The sequence below is a fragment of the Cyprinus carpio genome, chromosome A9, assembly GCF_018340385.1.
Source record: "Cyprinus carpio isolate SPL01 chromosome A9, ASM1834038v1, whole genome shotgun sequence".
NCBI classification, from domain to species: Eukaryota; Metazoa; Chordata; class Actinopteri; order Cypriniformes; family Cyprinidae; genus Cyprinus; species Cyprinus carpio.
Window position 1 is genome coordinate 32316500 of NC_056580.1, and position 17394 is coordinate 32333893.

The window sequence follows — 17394 nt, forward strand, 5'->3', positions numbered from 1 at the left end:
ACAGTTCAAAACAATTTATTCCAAAGGAATGTTTCCTACCTTTTTTTTAGGGCAGTGTGTTTCTGTCCTTTTTTGCAGCAGAGTGTTTGGCTCTGCTCCTATCTTTTCACTTCCAGATTGCCTCTAGGTGAACTTCAGACTCCCATATGCGGCCGCTCCCATATCCTTCCTCAAACTCATTAACCAGCCGCTGCTGAAAAGCAGTCAGCCACCAGTGCTTCAGTTCTAACTCAACCCCTTCTCTTACATAATCCAGGACACATGTTAATATGGTGTTAGTTCAGCTTCATGAACCTGCCTTTTGTGAATGTGCTGCAGATTGTGTTAGGCTCCAGAGGAGGTTGGGCTTCAGCCATTCTATGTCAAATCTAAAAAATGCTGCCTTTACAGGTAAACCAATGTAGGAAGGCATCAAAGCAGATCAAAATTTTTGCATAACATTATGTCTACAAAGATGCCTTCATCTGGTCTTTTCTTTTCTTAAGGGCAGTGGAGATGTAGCCTAAAGGTCTGCTACTCATATGAGCCCCATGGAATCCAGAAAACTGTTTGATTGGATATTTTTTTTTACTTTGGGTTCAAGTTTTGTTATCTCAGAATAAACTCTGACAGGGGTGATCAGGATCAGTCTTGTATCAGCTTCGTTCGTCTCAGAACACAATTGAAGATATTTTGGATGAAAACCGGGAGGCTTGAGACTGTCCCATAGACTGCCAAATAAATAACAGTGTCAACGTCCAGGAAAGTATGAAAAGCATCGTCAGAATAGTCAATCTGCCATCAGTTGTTCAACCGTAATGTTATGAAGCGACGAGAATACTTTTTGTACAGGAAGAAAACAAAAATAATGACTTTATTCAACAATTCCTCAACTCTGTGTCTCTCCAAATCAGCGTAGCACCATGACTTTTATTTGATAAAAAATAAAATTAAAATATTATTATTTTAAAAATAATAGTGCATTATTTTAATCAATTTATAATGATATTTTATTTTAAAATGTTTAATTTATTCCTACATTGCAAAGCTGAATTTTCATCAGTCATTATTCCAGTCTTCACTGTGCCACATGTTTTCTTCAGAAATCATTCTACTATGCTGATGTGCTGCTCAAGAAATATTTCTTATTTTCACAGTTAAAAACAGTTGTGCTGCATAGTATTTTGGTGGAAACCATAGTGCGTTTTTGTCAGGATTCTTGTAACATTTTAAATGTTGTTACTGTCAGTTTTGATTGATTTGATTCATCCTCACTGAAAAAAAAAAAAAAGTATTATTTTCTTTAAAACAAGTTGTAACAAACGGACTCAGGGACAGAAGGTTATATTTCAACAGGTTTATTATAAAAGCAGGTTTGTATGTGAAAATGGTGAGAAGCAGGTGAGAGAGTCCGGAGGAACTGTTAAGCAGGGTTTGGATGACTTGGTTGGATAAGGGCTTACTCCGTAAAGCAGGTGGGGTGAGCAGAATGGAGGATCCGTTGCACACACCTCGGGGTAACACTGGAGAGGAGATCTTGGAAGAGGATTCGCTGGAGGCACCCTGGAGAAACACACAGGAGTCTAGGAGAATCAGGTTTGACAAAGAGGTAAGTAGCAAGGCTGGTAAGAGAGTCAATACAAGCAGCTAGATACTGGAGGGTTCCGTGTATAGCTACGAGATCAGACAATGAAGTGACTGAGGTGTGTGCTTATGTGGTGGTGAGCTGATGAGGTAATCGTGATGAGGTCCGAGGGTGCGTTGTGATTGGCTGGGTGGTGAGCCTGACCGACATGTGACACAAGTCTCACTGAACATATCAGTTGATGTTTTTTTGTTTTTTTTTAAAACTCTGCAGACATAGATGCTCACAACTGCCTATAATATCCAACTATTCTGTGCAAGAAAGAATAAAAATGTTGTTTGAAGGACTACATGTCAATGTTTCTTATGTATGATAATTCAGCTGGTTTTGTCTAAAACTTTTTCTTTTTTCTTTTTAGATCATGAGACATTATGGGACCTTGGAAGCCAATTTGAAGCCATGGATTGTACCTTCAAAGAAAAACATACTCAAAATGTACTCAATTACTCAAAATGACTTTCAATATAAAAACGTTACAATATCAAAAAATATAAAATCAATTTATTCAATAATTTGCATAACTTTTATTTCAACTTTCTAAATGATGGAAATCAAAATATTATTTATTATTTACAGTTTTAAAATGGCTTTGTGCCATCTGAGAACTAAATGCATAGCCCAAATCCATAAAAATCACAAGGCAGTTTCCTGAAAAGTACAGTTGTAATTCCAGCTTTATTTATATTTAAGACCATTTACAGAGCCGTCAAACACACATATTCTATAATCTATGTTGGATGTTATGAACAATTAAAGACCAATAGGCAGGTTACAATGTAAGTATTCAGGTTACAAGTCTATTATCTTAAAAATGTGAAGTCAAAGAAGAAATTTGTGAAAGGCAGTACTGGGGCATTACATAGTAATTTCAGTTTTCAGGTATTTGCATCTGGACAGACATTGAAACATTACAAATATCAGTGTATTGAGAGTTTTCTAAAACATAAATGCTTTTACAAATGCACCATTTTAGAGAAAAGTTTACTGCACTGGAATGGCCAAAAACCTTTGTAAGAGTGACTCCACACATGTAGCTCAGAAATAGAAAACTTAATGATGCATTTATTTATAAATGACTTCCAGATGGGGGGGACTTTTAGTAAAAGTAAAGTTTGGTGGCTAAATGTACATGTCATCAAAGCTCAGCAAGTACAACATTTGATTTTTCTTTATATATTTTTGTGTATACAAAAATGAAACTATTGTGACCAGTCTTTATACATTACACAAAACAGAAAAAGCCTTTTGTTTAATGTTAAACTGTTAAATACATGTAATGTCATCAGAAATGTAAAATACAAACAAATAAATGTATAAATCTCAAAGAATATGCAAACATTCACGCCTCTCTAAAGTTGCTAAAGATCTCACAGGACATTAGGAAAAGTTCAAGCTATTTTATTTTATTAAATGATCATGCATCAGACCAAAATATTCATTAATACACATCCACTCTGTACTTCAGCACCAACAAGTTCTCTCATGAATCTCCAGAAAATGTTGGGTTTTGAACTGTGGTCGTAGCATTCTGGAATAACGGGTTGGTACCCTGTAAAAGGAGATGAAAACATAATCTGCTTCATGAAAAACAAGAATACTGAACAGCTTTAGGCAGTTTGACCGAATATAAAGGGTAGGGGTTTTATGTATAAAGAAAACCGAACTTACAGATGTTTTTTCATGTTTTCTGTCTTTTTCAAATCTCTTCCATTCTCTAAGGTCGCTTGCATACAGAACTCCCTTGATGATGAGGAGAATCAGGAGACCAATCAGGGCCACAGCTGCTATAGATCCTCCTACGATGGCTGCTATGTTTGGACCCTCAGGACATTCTAACCCAAGAAACGTAAAGGTAGAAAGCTTTAAACTTTTGCTGTGTCAAGCATGATGCTTTTTGTAACGTGGAACATTTTGGAAAATTTCTGACATTATTTCCTCACCCTCATGTTGTTGCCAACCTCTATACTGTTATTTAATGAAAATCATCATAAAAAAGTCCCATATGGACTAAGTTTGAAGCTTTTTGTCACTATAAACTATTGTGTTTATTGTATGGAAAATACATATAAAGTCAATAAAGATTTCTTTCAGAAAGTTCTCCCTCCTCCACAAAAAATTCCACACAAAAAATAACAGCAGGTTTCAGAATGACATGAACAATGTGGAACAATGACAGAACTCAAGAATCTAGTTCATATTTTAGTATTTCAGATGATGTGTCTGGGTTTACCTCTGTCTTTGAGGACATTGACAATGTACTTGTCAAATCCAAGCTGTTCCGTCATTGTAAATAACCATCCAGCATCCCTCTTTATCTTTGACTCGACAATCGTGCTTGATCAATTTTTTCAACTATTACATGTTGCAGATGTTTACAGTTTTCAACGCAGCTCTTCTCAAACGGACCAGTCCCAAAGGCCAAACATTCAACACAACTCCTGCAGTAGGTCAAGAATATTTTAGTCCATTTTAAATCCATATGAAAATATTTAATTTAACATATATCATTTTATTTGTTTATATTATTATATTACATTTATGTATATTATTTAAATATTGCTATAAGTAACAAATACATTTGCATTAAATATAATTAATAAAAATAGAAAATACCCTAATTTATATAGCTGAGAATATGTGAACTGTTTGTAATGGCTCATTGGAAAACTGTCCTTATGAACTGATTCCCATGATTTCTGTAGCTAAGTTAGTTAGTTGTAGTTAGTAATCCTCTGTTTGGACTTATGAAATGAATGACAAACATTTATTTTGTTATATTAATAATAGTTAAAAATGTCACTTGTTCTGAGGTTTTCTTACCCTGACTCTTGACACGGACGTTGGCAAGTAGGACACACTTTGCATGAGGGCCCCTTGTATCCTCTCTGACATTCACACTGGTTACATACACATTTCCCACGTTCATGACAAACAATTCCATCGATCTTGCAATCCTCATCGGATTTTGCACATTGACAAGCTGCACCCTCGTAGCCTTCATTACACTCACATCTACCACATTTGCACTTGCCATGACCTGTTAAATGAAGCCACACTGCACTTAAGAACTTATTTTAAAAAAATAATAAACTACAAAGCACCATGTTAAATATGAGCTTTTCTATACAAAAATCACCTGCACACTGTTTATTGGCATATTTTTTCACAGTGCTCATCGTCGCATTCACAGAATTCCCCAATAGAAGTTTGTTACCACCCTCTGTAAGATGACACTGACACCGTCCGCACAACACAATCTCCTTTGCCTTCGCATTCGGTCCCCGTTGTCCTTCTGGCACTGTGCTTTCAATGATGCCACATCCTTTTGGCCTACTTGGCATTCACAGTTGCTGTCCTAAGAACCCGGATCACACCTGTGGACATGGGGAAGTTGCTTATGTCACTACACATATATACATATAGTTTCCTGCAATAGGTCAAGAATATTTTAATAATTTTAAAACACAGTAAAATCTAAACATCTCATTAAATATATAGATTTTTATATTAAGAATTTAGATTTTATAATTATTCTTTTTGATACATTTTGATATATCAATAAAATTATAAAGAGAAAAAAGAATGATGTTATTTAAATTGTAAATTATTTATGCTGTATTATTATTACCACAATAATTTGTGATGAAAATCTAATGAGATTCAACATTCATTTAAGAAAAACGATAACATTTTTTGAATGCAAAATTTTATTCCTCATTTTTAGTTATGTATTTTTAGGCATGACCCAGGCATGTTGTAAGAGTCACCCAGGGAATCTGAAATTTTAAGTCAGTAAAAAATGATGAAAAAGAAAGCAATTAAGAGTCAATTATATTTTTCTGTTACCTGCAGCTCGCCACAGACAACTTTAACCCTTTTCCTTACAGTGAGGATGAGGTGATTGATTGATATCATCACATTCACCAGTCGCATCGAGTCCGAACGTTTCACCGATTCAAGTTTTTCATTAAAGCCCAAAGGCCCGCATGAGGAAGCTCTGACTGTTAATGCATCTGTCTACTGTTACTGTCACATCAAAAATCACCTGAAAGGATTGTGTAAGAGTACGGTTATTTACAGTGTGTAAAGTCATATAATATTGCCACTTTGCGAAACTTTGCTAAACCAATGATAAACCAAGATTTGCATCTGCATTTGCGTAAATGATATTTATGATATTTGAACTAATCTACTCACCTCCGTACCAATGTTTCACATTATCACATTTCCCCCTGTCACTGGGTTTTTCTCCATCCTTACGTTTGATGTGTATTTCACAGATATGAACTCTGGGAGGGCTTCATGAGCCATGATCACTTCCGAGGGACAAGCTCTGTTCAGACCCCATAGGACATTAATAAGGGTGTTAAACTGAAAAGCTAGTGTCACATTGCAATGTTTTACTTTAAAAAGGTTTGTGCAAAGTGGAAGTAGTGCACTCACTGTTGTATGCATCCACCAATTAGATTGACATGACATTGCCTGAGTCTTCAGAGAGCACTCCTACTGCGCCTGATTTTAGCGATAGAGGATTGGGCTCTGCTCAGCTCCTGTTAAGGAAGCAAGTCAGTAACATCACCGAGTACTTCCACTATTAAGAATATTAATGTTGTGTTGTAAATAAAATTGAGCAAAATCATGTGAAGTGTTTGTAATACACCAAATGTAAAACTACAAAGATAATGATTGTCAACAGGTTTCCCAAACACTGCAAACTGCCACTGGCAATGTTTTTCAAAGTTGCCAGAGAGTCAGTTTACACTAGTTTACACTATCCAGGGCACTCAATCTATGATTTTCATTGCTTTTTTCCAGATAATATACTTGCTTATTTTAGCATGTTTTACTTACTGTGTACACAGTTTCCATTTTTTTAAGTGACTGCAAAAAAATTGGTTGAATGTTTTGCTCCTCCAGCTTGCGAGCTACTTGTCCAACAGATGGGTAGTCCTGAAAACACAGATTGTATAGTTTTGATATTTTTACATAATATGATATCAAGGTACTAATAGCATCTAAAACATATACGTTTGTACAACTTTATAGACATAAATGGTAACAAATTCCTTGAGGCTTCAAAAATGACTTAGTGGAATTCCAAATTTTCATTTTTTTTTTCAATGCATTTGTAAATTAAATGAAATAAAACTTCCTAATTTATTATTATAAATTCAACAATTTTCAAAAATAAACTGTAAAAACAAAAATAAAATGTAAAATTACTAATGCATAAACGTCATGTTATGTGGACCTGTCTAAAATGCCTCTAAAATGCTAATAATACAACTATTATCATTAAATAATAACTATTCTAGTTTAATAAAAACTAATACTAATAACAAACTATTATAGTTTAATAATATAGTAATTCAATATTCTGAATTATATTTTATTTATCATTTGAATTTTGTTGTGTTTTGTCATTTCTTTTTAATTTGTCTTTAATAAGTTTAAGTTGATTTTGTTGTAGTTATTGTAGTACTTTAAACAAAAAACGAGCAATGTTGCCTTGGCAACTAGCAGGAATAAATTACTTTTTCTTTTCTTTTTTTTCAGTTTATTGTTTATTGTATGTAAGTACTGAAAATATATTTTCATGGCTTTTAATTTGTTAATGGGATAATAAGCCGGCCTTTGACATTCTTGTTGTAGTTCAAATGTTTTAAGATAAATATTAAACATATGGTATAAAATATAGGTATTAAAATATTAAAGATAAAACGTATTAAATCGTACCCATAGTGTGCTCTTGCTGTACTTTCTGTCGACCAGCTGACAGGTTTCTCTGTTTGGTTTGGTCCAGAAGGGCAGCAAGTTTTTCCATCCCCTGCCATGTGGAAGCCGTCATCAGTGGCCAACACCAGCATCAGTGCTGTTTTCCACACCCGATTCTCGTTCTGCATGTGTAACACATTTTGCTTTGTATTTATTTACATGATAAAGAACATCATGGCATGAATCAGGCTTCATATAATCTCTTGCCTGTTTTATTTATAGTGTGGATGATGTAACCTGTTAATATATATGTATAAAAATAACAAACTTTCTGTTTTTTTCTATTCTATCTACTTGTTTTTCTTTGTGTGTATGTGTGTGTGTGTATAAAATACCTTGCTATGTGTACTGTGTTAGGCTAACTGAGACTTGTCATTTGCACTTATATATTGTTGCTCTTTTGTTAGTTTTGATTGCTTCTATTGTCCTCATTTGTAAGTCGCTTTTGGATAAAAGTGTCTTCTAAATGACTAAATGTAAATGTAAATATGGCAGCCAAATAAATTTCTGCCACTTATATTTCTAGTGTGAATGTCCTCACCACCAGAACTGCAGGCTGGCATGATGGCATCCCGGCTCCTATCTGGGGGGTCCAGGTTTCCAGATATATGCCTGCTCGGCTACCATAGATTTTGAATTTGTTCTCCATCTCCATCTTTGTTAGCGGAAGCACATGATGAAAGCCAACTGCGGGCTGACATGGTTCATTTGTTCCGAGCATGCCGTTTTGAGGAAGCTTAGTCTCTTCATGGTTGTCAGTGTCGGAGAAGAAGTGTTTTGTTCGATCAAACGAACAGAAGCCTGCCATTAGAAGGTTGGTTATGAACCTCTGAAACATGTATGAATATTAATAATCTATATTTATAGTAACATATATTTATACTTTTACCTAGCCTGGGCACAACTTGCAGTGATCTTAGTAAGTTCTTTGAGTAAATCATTTCCAGATTCTTCACATTCACTCCAGATCATTCTTTCATGGAGTATGAGAGAGCCATTACGTATGAGATCTACTTACTGGATAGCCTTGTGCTACCCTTTTAAAATGTAGTTGAAAAGTGTAGTGCATCCCTGAGAAAACAAAACCCTCAGTCACCTCTCTATTCTCTTCTGAAAGTCAGGTTCAAACTTAAATTAAAAAGGAAAGTTTTTTTGCGTTAAGCTATACAGTAGATTTGTAAGAATGGACACACCTGGTCTAAGATCCAGCTGTATTTCTTGTTGTTTGGATCTGCACTTGGATTTTTCACCGCTTTCAGGGGCTTGTTTTTGATAATTTGTCTAAAATCGTGTTTCGGATTTATTATGTCTGTGGGTGGGACATCCTTTTTCTTTGATAGTACAGCCAGTGTGTCACAAACGTGCTGCTTCCTGCTCCCCAGTCTGTGGTGCAAATTCGGTTGTTTAAATAGGACAGACAGCCTTGTGTAAAGGAGATTTTTCTGTTCTTTACTTGGAAAAAAGCTGTTAACTATTGAACAAACCAACGTTGGATATTCCAATTTGACATTGGAATGTTAGAAATCAAATCGTTGATAATGAATAGGAAAACTTTGCAAGCTCCAGTTATGATGTCCCTGGCTGCAAATGACATTTGAAAGGGCTTTTTTTTTTCTTTTTTTTTTTTTTTGAAAAGCCAAATAAAATTCCGTTGTAAAAAGGTACTTTCGTGATCATTTGCGTGCTTGTGAGCAAGTGTTGCTCGTTGGAGTTTGAGGCACTTAGTAGCAAAGCGAGATATTCATAAGGCATCACTTTGTTTTTTATCTATGAAATTATCATTAGTTGTTACGAGTGAAATTGTTTGTGCAAACTGTATTTATTTTCTGTCCTTTGCCTAGTGTGGGATTTTCCAGAAAAACAATGTACCTAAAACTCACTGTAAACAACAAACTGCCCACTTTAAATATCATCTAAATTCTTAGTCCAGGAATAAGCTGCAAAGTGGACCAGATTTTATCATTTCCAGCATGTCAATATTCGGGCAATATGAGGGATGAAAATATTATATACTTCATAGTATATTAGCAGGACTGGTTCAGACAGGTCAGATATCTTTACGAAATGCCAATTAAATGTGTTTCACTGGTTCCCTACCACTGAAAATCATTTTTCATACGGTAATAGTGTTGGGCAAAAGAGCCATTAAGCAGCGCTTCCCAGGTCTTTACAGGCTCCGTGTGGGCACAGGGCCGGTTGGCGTCAGCACTTATGCACGTCTCTCCACATGTGTTTACTGAAGCTTTCAAACATTGTTCAGTGCTAGGCCTGGGGGGCAACAAAAAGTTTAAACTTCAGTTATGTCTTGAAACAGTCTATTTTGTTTGCATTATCAGCATATCTGTTATGATTAACGTAGTTAAAAGACATAAATACAAAATGCAATTTATTTGTGAGGACACAGGCTTTGTTCCAAACCTAGTGTGTGGTGTGTCTGCTCCTCTCTCCTCTCTATCTCTCTCTCTATATCTATATCATATATATATATATAGATATTTTTGTTGTGTGTGTGTGTGTGATGTGGTGTGTGTTTGTTTTAGTTAGAACAAACAGGTTTTGGAACAATAGCCCAAAATTCTTTAAACAAGAACTAGCTGTGTCCCAAATCACAAAAATAACTGTGCTCTCTGAGAACTGGGTTTCAAATTGGCTTCTCATCCACCATAACATCAGACATCATTTTGGTATTTTGTATATTATACACTGCATGCACAGGATTGTGGAATATCATAGGCATGAATTGGAGGTTATTACCCACTCTCTGTTATGTTACCTGCACAGGCAGTATTTCTCAGGTTTTGGGACACAGCTGGTAATTCCAGTTTAAGGACATCGGCCCAAGGTGCATGCAGTGTCCTTTACCTGTCCTTCCCACCACACAAGCAGAAGGCCCCTCAACCACTGGCTGAATCTTCGCTATGTGTAAGACAGTATTCTTTTTTTTTTATCATTTACATTTACATTTAGTCATTTAGCAGCAACACTTTTATCCAAAGCCGACTTACAAATGAGTGAGAATGGAAGCAATCAAAATCAGCAAAAGAGCAATGATATACAGTGTGCTATAACAAGGTCTCAGTTAGCTTAACGCAGTAATACACGTAGGTTTTTTTTTAATATAATCAAATAAAAAGAAACAGATAGAATAGAGCAAGCTAGAGGTGTCTTTTTTTTTTTGCTTTTGGTTAGCATTGTATAATAAATGAAAAGGAAAAACAGATAGAATACAAAAGATTAGAAAGATTTTTTTTAAAGGAAAAATAACAGCAAATGGCTAGAGTGCAAGTCTAAAGGGACAAGTGTTTTTTTAAAGAATAGAATTACGAATAGAGAGTGCTACGAGTTAGAGGGTCAAATAAACATGGAAACTAATGATATCATAGTTCCTCATATTTCAGCTTTCCTAAAAAAACTATTGAAAATGATTGAAATGAGCTTGCCATTTGCTATCTGTTTAACAATGCAAACAAACCTTTCCTATATATGTGCGTGCATTTTGCAACACTGTGAAAGGCGTTGAATAGAAAAGTGTGAACTTGAAAAAAAAAGCAGATGGTGTTGTTTTTTTTTTTAGCGAATTCAGTTTATATGGCTGCCAATCCTCAGAAAGTGATTTGCCATAGATGGTCCAAATGAAACCTGCATGAAACCTGACATTTATTGGGCTCAAAGTAGTTTTTAAACCCGAATTACCCCTGAAACATGGGCTTAGTTTGACCATGCGAAAGAGGCCCCCCCCCCCCCCCTATTTTTTTCACTTTACGATTTCTAAAGTGAGGTGGTGGGTGCTTTTCACCCTCTTTTCGTCAATGTCAAATGCTTACCCGGAAACATAAAGAAATGCTGGTTTTTTGACTTTGGTTTTTCTATGTGTTTATTGTACGGCTGTCAAGCCTCAAAACATTTTTCATGTGTACTGTACAACTTCAGGCTACTATTTTTATATCTGCTTTTTTACTGTATAAATCGCCCATCCCATTTTGTTGGAGTATAAAAATCCACTCAGAGACATTTTGGGTTAAACGTTTTAAATTTTGTGTTTCAAAGAGAACTGAATAATAATGTGTTGGAATTCCTTTAATATATTGCCTTTAGTTATGATGTAGTTATTTGTCTTCAACATCTACCATAATCCTCCATGAATTTAATAAATTCAGTTGATATTGCCATTTATACAAATCTTTATAATGAAATTATCCTTACTGTATGAAGTGAGGAAAATAGTAAAGTCATCCTAGAGTTTACTGATAAATGTTAATCTGTATTAATATTTGATTCATCCTGATAATACTCGGGTTTGAGTGGGATTAGTGAACTAACGGTTTTTGAGCAGATAAAACCTATGAAACTGTTTCTTAAAGCTACAGGTTACTGTTATTAATACTGCAACAGAATAAGAATGAACAAAGAATTAGTCATGTACAAAATTCACAAAATCAAGTATCAAACAGGCCTTACTTACTGTTGTCTAAAATGCACCGCCCCGAGAGAGATACAAAATGAAGCCATGTGGCTATGAGATTACGGAACAGAACACAGTTTTGTTTCAGAACTGAAAGTAAGTAACTGAAAGCAAACTGCTTCTGAGGAAGTAGGAGTGATGTAAGTACCTGTGAAAGAAAGGGCGTTGGGGTACCATGGGTGAAGAGACATTGCAAATCAAAACCATGTGTTCCACTAGATAGTTGTTGAACTAAACGAGTTTTTGAGAAAAAAAACTCCTACAACAGGAAACTGTATGTTAGAAACCGTCAAACGTTACTTTTCGCATGACCATTTACCACCTTTTCTTTCGGCCATTTACAGTTAAACTAACTGTTTCTTGCTGTTGGTTCCCTTGTAGACTTTCTACAAAAAAAAAAGGAGAGAGGAAGACAATTCGTTTGCTCTTTCACTCGGAAACAGGTTCCTTTAATATATGTACATTTTAAATCTCCTTTTTGTGGTTCAAAAAAGAAATACCGGCATATGGCATTAGAACAAATACAAGGGTGAGTAAATGATGATGTAAAATCACATTTGACACCCACACACACGGCACACATGTCAATGGATCCTCCAAGGTTCTTTTGAAAAATTTTTTCTTCAGATTTTTTAAAATGTTTCTTTACCCTTTTAATTTAATGTTATTGTGAGGAACCTAAAATGTGATTTTTCATAACCAGTGTACCTCTGCTTTAGGCTTATAAGTAAAATGTATTGTGGTACTGCAAGAATTGTTGGCTTTTTGTAGGATAACCATACCTTCTGAGGTTCTGTATTTTTCTAAGATGCTTTTGAATAAAAGCCTCCTCGCAAGTCATTAGTCTGAAAAACCTATGATAACACGTTGTTGGTGTGTAGGCTAACAATAGGTGCCACATGCAGTTTTTCTCAATCTGTGGTAACGTGGAGTGCCCCAGGTGGTATACAACTCTGGAAATTCATCTAATACGAAATATACATTTGATTTGTCATGTTATGTTTTTTATCCTAATGCTGATATATAGTTATATAATTTATGACATTTTAATATAATTCAATAAAGGCATATGAAATATGTTGCAACCATGAGACATAAAATGTTTTTACTATGATAAGCATGGTTAATTTTGGTAAGGGTTGTGATGTCCACATGTTTTTGCTGACAAGAAATTATAGAGGCTGTAGCATTTACATCGCATCGCAAAAGGTGGCTAAAATTTTTAAATTAAATTGGATATTTGAATGAAATGTTTGGTCAGTATTACATTTACATTTAATCATTTAGCAGACGCTTATCCAAAGCAACTACAAATGAGAACAACAGAAGCAATCAGACCAACAAGAGAAGAACAACAGTATACAAGTGGCATGACAAGTCTAAGTTAGTCAAGTCTCAGTTAGTCAAGTTTTTTTTTTTTTTTTTTAAAGAATATGCTAAACAAGAAAAGAAAAGGTAAGCGCTAGTATTAGTTGGTTAAGTGCTGGCGAAAAAGATGAGTCTTTAGATGTTTTTGAAATGAGTAAAGACTCCGCTGTTCGAATTGAGATCGGGAGGTCATTCCACTAGCTGGGCACAGTCCAGAAAAAGGTCCGTGGAGGCTACTGAAACTCCTCTTTGGGATGGCACCAAGGCATCGCTCACTGCAGAGCGCCAAACTTCTGAGGGCACATAAGATTGAAACTAGTGAGCTTAGGTATGTTGGTGCCGTACAGTGGTCAGCCCTTGCAGGCAAGCATCAGTACCTTGAATTTCTGATGCGAGCCGCCATTGGCAGCCAGTGTAACCTGGATGAGGAAGAGGAGTAACGTGAGCAAGTTTTTGCTCATTGAAGACAACCCCTCGCTGCTGCATTCTGGATCAGTTGCAGAGGCTCTTTCTTGATAGTACATGCAGGAAGGCCCGCCAGAGAAAGCATTACAATAGTCCGCTGTAGTCTGGAGAGAAACAAGAGCTTGGACAAGAAGTTGCGGCTTGCTCTGACAGGAAGGGTCTAATCTTCCTAATGCTGTATAAGGCAAATCTGCAGGACTGGGTCATTGTAGCAATGTTGTCTGTGAAGTTTATCTGATGATCCATCACAACCCAGGTTTTGGCTGTCCTGAAGGAGTTTTGGCTGACGAAACCCAGCTGTATAGAGAAGTTGTGATGAAACGATGGGGTAGCTGGAACCACCAGAAGTTCTGTCTTAGCAAGGTTGAGCTGAAGGCATGGTCATTCATGCAGCCAGAAATGTCACTCAGACAGGCTGAAATGCCAGCAAATCACCGCCGGGTCATCTGCTGGAATGAGAAGTAGAGCTGGAGTGTCATCAGCATAGCAGTGATGGGAAAGCCATGTTCTGGAATGACAGATCCTAATGAAGTCAGCAAAGCGTAGATGGAGAAGAGAAGGGTCCAAGTACTGAGCCTTGAGGAACCCCAGAAAGCAAGTTGTTGTGACTTAGAAACTTCACCCCTCCAAGACACCCCATGTGGATCTATCAGAAAGGTAGGACTACCACAGGAGTGCGGTCTTCAGAGAGGCCCATCTTTCTGAGGGTGGACAGGAGAATCTGAGTGATTAACAAAAGTGTCAAAATCGCAGCAGACAGTGTCCAGCAAGATGAGTACACTGCAGTGCATTTTGAACTGCTTTCGTTTGCCAGTCGCATGTGGGCTTCAGTTAACCGGGAGAGCAGGGCAGTCCCTCAGTTTGAGGGGTGGCACTTTTGAAGCCAGATTTTGATTGCTGTCCAGGAGGTTTGTTCCTGTGACAAGAAGAAAATAGATAGGTGGTTATATCACAGCGTCGCTCAAGTGTCTTTGCCAATGAATGGACGAAGGGCTGACCGCGTCTGTAGTTTTACTAGAAGTGCATGGATTGTAGAGATAAGACCGTTCAGCAGTGGGCGTAAAACTCGAGCCTGCTTAAATGGCGATGGAAATGTTCCCGAGTGAAGAGCGGAGTTTGATCATGTAGTTGCTGTATGACTGACAGAAGAAACTACGCTTAGGAAGAGAGTGTGAGTGGGGGATCAGATCAAGTGAACAAGTAGTAGGATGACTGGACACGGATCCGGTTTGGAAACGCCCATCCTCTGGAGAGGTGTGAGAGAAGGAGAGAGAGAGTGTGCATTAGTCGTTGTGAAGTTATCCTCAGTCCGGATCGTGTGAGAGAATTGGTCCCTGCATGGTTGCTTGTCTTATTTGTGAAGAAAACTGCAAAAGTCGTCCAGCTGTAAAGAGTCCGATGAGAGGAGGTGAGGTGGAGGCGGGATTACAGGAAGAGAGAAGTGAAAGTTTTGAAGAGTGTGCGCAGCATCAACAACAGCAAAGCAGCAGTTTTGTTGTGGTAGTATGATGTTTGAAGCAGTGAAAGACATTTGCAGAGAAGGAAGAGAGAAGAGACTGATACACACTGAGGTCTGTAGAGTTTTCTTGATTTAATTGGCTTTATTTTCCCTCTCTGGCAGCCGATGTGTTTAGAGCGATGTTCACAAGAGAACTCTCGGAAAACAGTCCAGGGAGACAGATGGGGTGGTGCTTGCTGGTCTAGACGACAGTGTAAGCAAAAAAGTTGTCCAAGCACGAGGTCAGAGTGGAGGCCAAGAGTGTCGCAGGAAACTGATGCCTGTCGTGTCCCAGAGCTGAAAAAACTGGGCGAGAGTGAAGGGAAGTGAGGATGAAACCACAGAGGATTAGGCGCAGATGGAGAGAGTGAGCGTAGGTTCTTCCGGTCTGAAAGGTGACCTGGGCGCTTGGAGTGTGTGCTACTTCCATGAGATAAGTGCTAGGTTAGCAGTTAATGAGGAAGTGGTCTGAGGTGTGCAGTGGAGCAAACTACAAGAGTTGTTCATGAAGGAGCAACAGCGGGTGTGTAGAAGCAGGTCCAGTTGGTTGCCCTGGATATTGTGAGTCGCTGTAATAGACACTCGCTTGAGATCAAATGAGGCACCAAGCAGAGTGGTGAAGTCAGCAGCCTGTGGTTTATATCTAGGTTTGATGTTGAAGCCGTCACCAAGCAGGACCGAGACCAATGATTTGTATTAAACAAGGATTTGATTTGTCCCGTAAGTGTAACAACAGCAAATTATTAGCCTTTGTGGTGCCCTATGCAGGCATTTGTAATAACTGAAATAATTTATTTTGTATTACATAATGTAGCCTATTTTAAGAAATAATTCAGTGTGAAACCATATGTGATTATTATTTAATTAACCAATCGCTTCTTGTGTTTTTATATAATACATTTTAAGTCATGGAAAATTAGATTATAAAGTCAAATGCGCTAAGTTGGTGGTGAAATTAATACTAGGTCAACAAAAAGTTTCACAGGATTAAGTGAACGAACTACCTGAGTGATAGACAGGCTTCATCTCTGACTTTTTTCCTTTTCTTTTTCTGTGCCGGACTGCGCTGATGTCTTTTCCCTGATTTAGCCTAGTTGTCCATTAATTATGATGATCATTATATTCAGCCGCAAACATGAAGTGAGAGTGAGCGCAGATGCGGGAATGGTGCGTCACGTGTGCTTATACTCTCTACTGCGTTTATCATAAAATGCATTTTTTATAATTATATATACACACTCACTGGCCACTTTATTAGGTACACCTTGCTAGAACCGGGTTGGGTCCCCTTTTGCCTTTAGAACTGCTTTAATTCTTTGTGGCATAGATTCAACAAGGTGTTGGACACATTCCTGATTTTTGTTCCATATTGACATGATAGCTCACGCAGTTGCTGCAGATTTGTCGGCTGCACATCCATGATGTCGATCTCCCGTCCACACATCCCAAAGCTGCTCATTGTATGAGATCTGTGACTTGGGAGGCCATTTGAGTGAAGATGAAACTCATTGTACGATAATTCAAGCAACCAGGTCGCTGAACAAAAGTGCAAAGATTCAATAAGTTTTGTTCTTTTGAGCATTGAGCATGGTGCCTATCCGCGTAATAGCCCATCAGAAGATTGGGACACTGTAGTCCATCAAGGGATGGACATGGTCTCAACTATACCTCATGTAGGCTGTGTCGTTAAACAATGCTCATGGGTACGGAGGGGGCCCAAAGTGTGCAAGAAAATAGCCTCCACACCAGGTACAAAAGGCGCCCTCACCGCAGCCTGAACCGTTTAGACAAGGCATGATGGATCCATGCGTTTTTATTTCTTTACACCAAATTCTGCCCCGACCATCTGAATGTCGCAGCAGAAATCGAGACTCTCGAGACCAGGCAACTTTTTTCCAATCTTCTGTTGTCCAATTTTGGGTGAGCCGCTGCAAATTGTAGCCCCTCGGTTCCTGTTTTTTTNAACAGGAGCGGCACCTGGTGTGGTCTTTTGCTGCTGTAGCCCATCTGCTTCAGGGTGTGATGTGTTGTGTGTTCAGAGATGGTATTCTGCATGCCTTGGTTGTAACGAGTGGTTATTTGAGTTACTGTTGCCTTCCTATCATCTATATATGTGAAACCTAAACCTATATATATGTATAAACATTACTATTTTTAATGTTTTTGAAAGAAGTCTCTTCTGCTCATCAAGCCTGCATTTAT

The 17394-nt window shown here is 37.4% G+C and overlaps 1 pseudogene; it reads right to left on the minus strand.

The window, feature by feature from the left end:
* Window positions 1-3006: 3006 nt before the first annotated feature.
* The window catches only part of LOC122133903, an 18496-nt pseudogene continuing 4108 nt past the window's right edge, over window positions 3007-17394 (minus strand).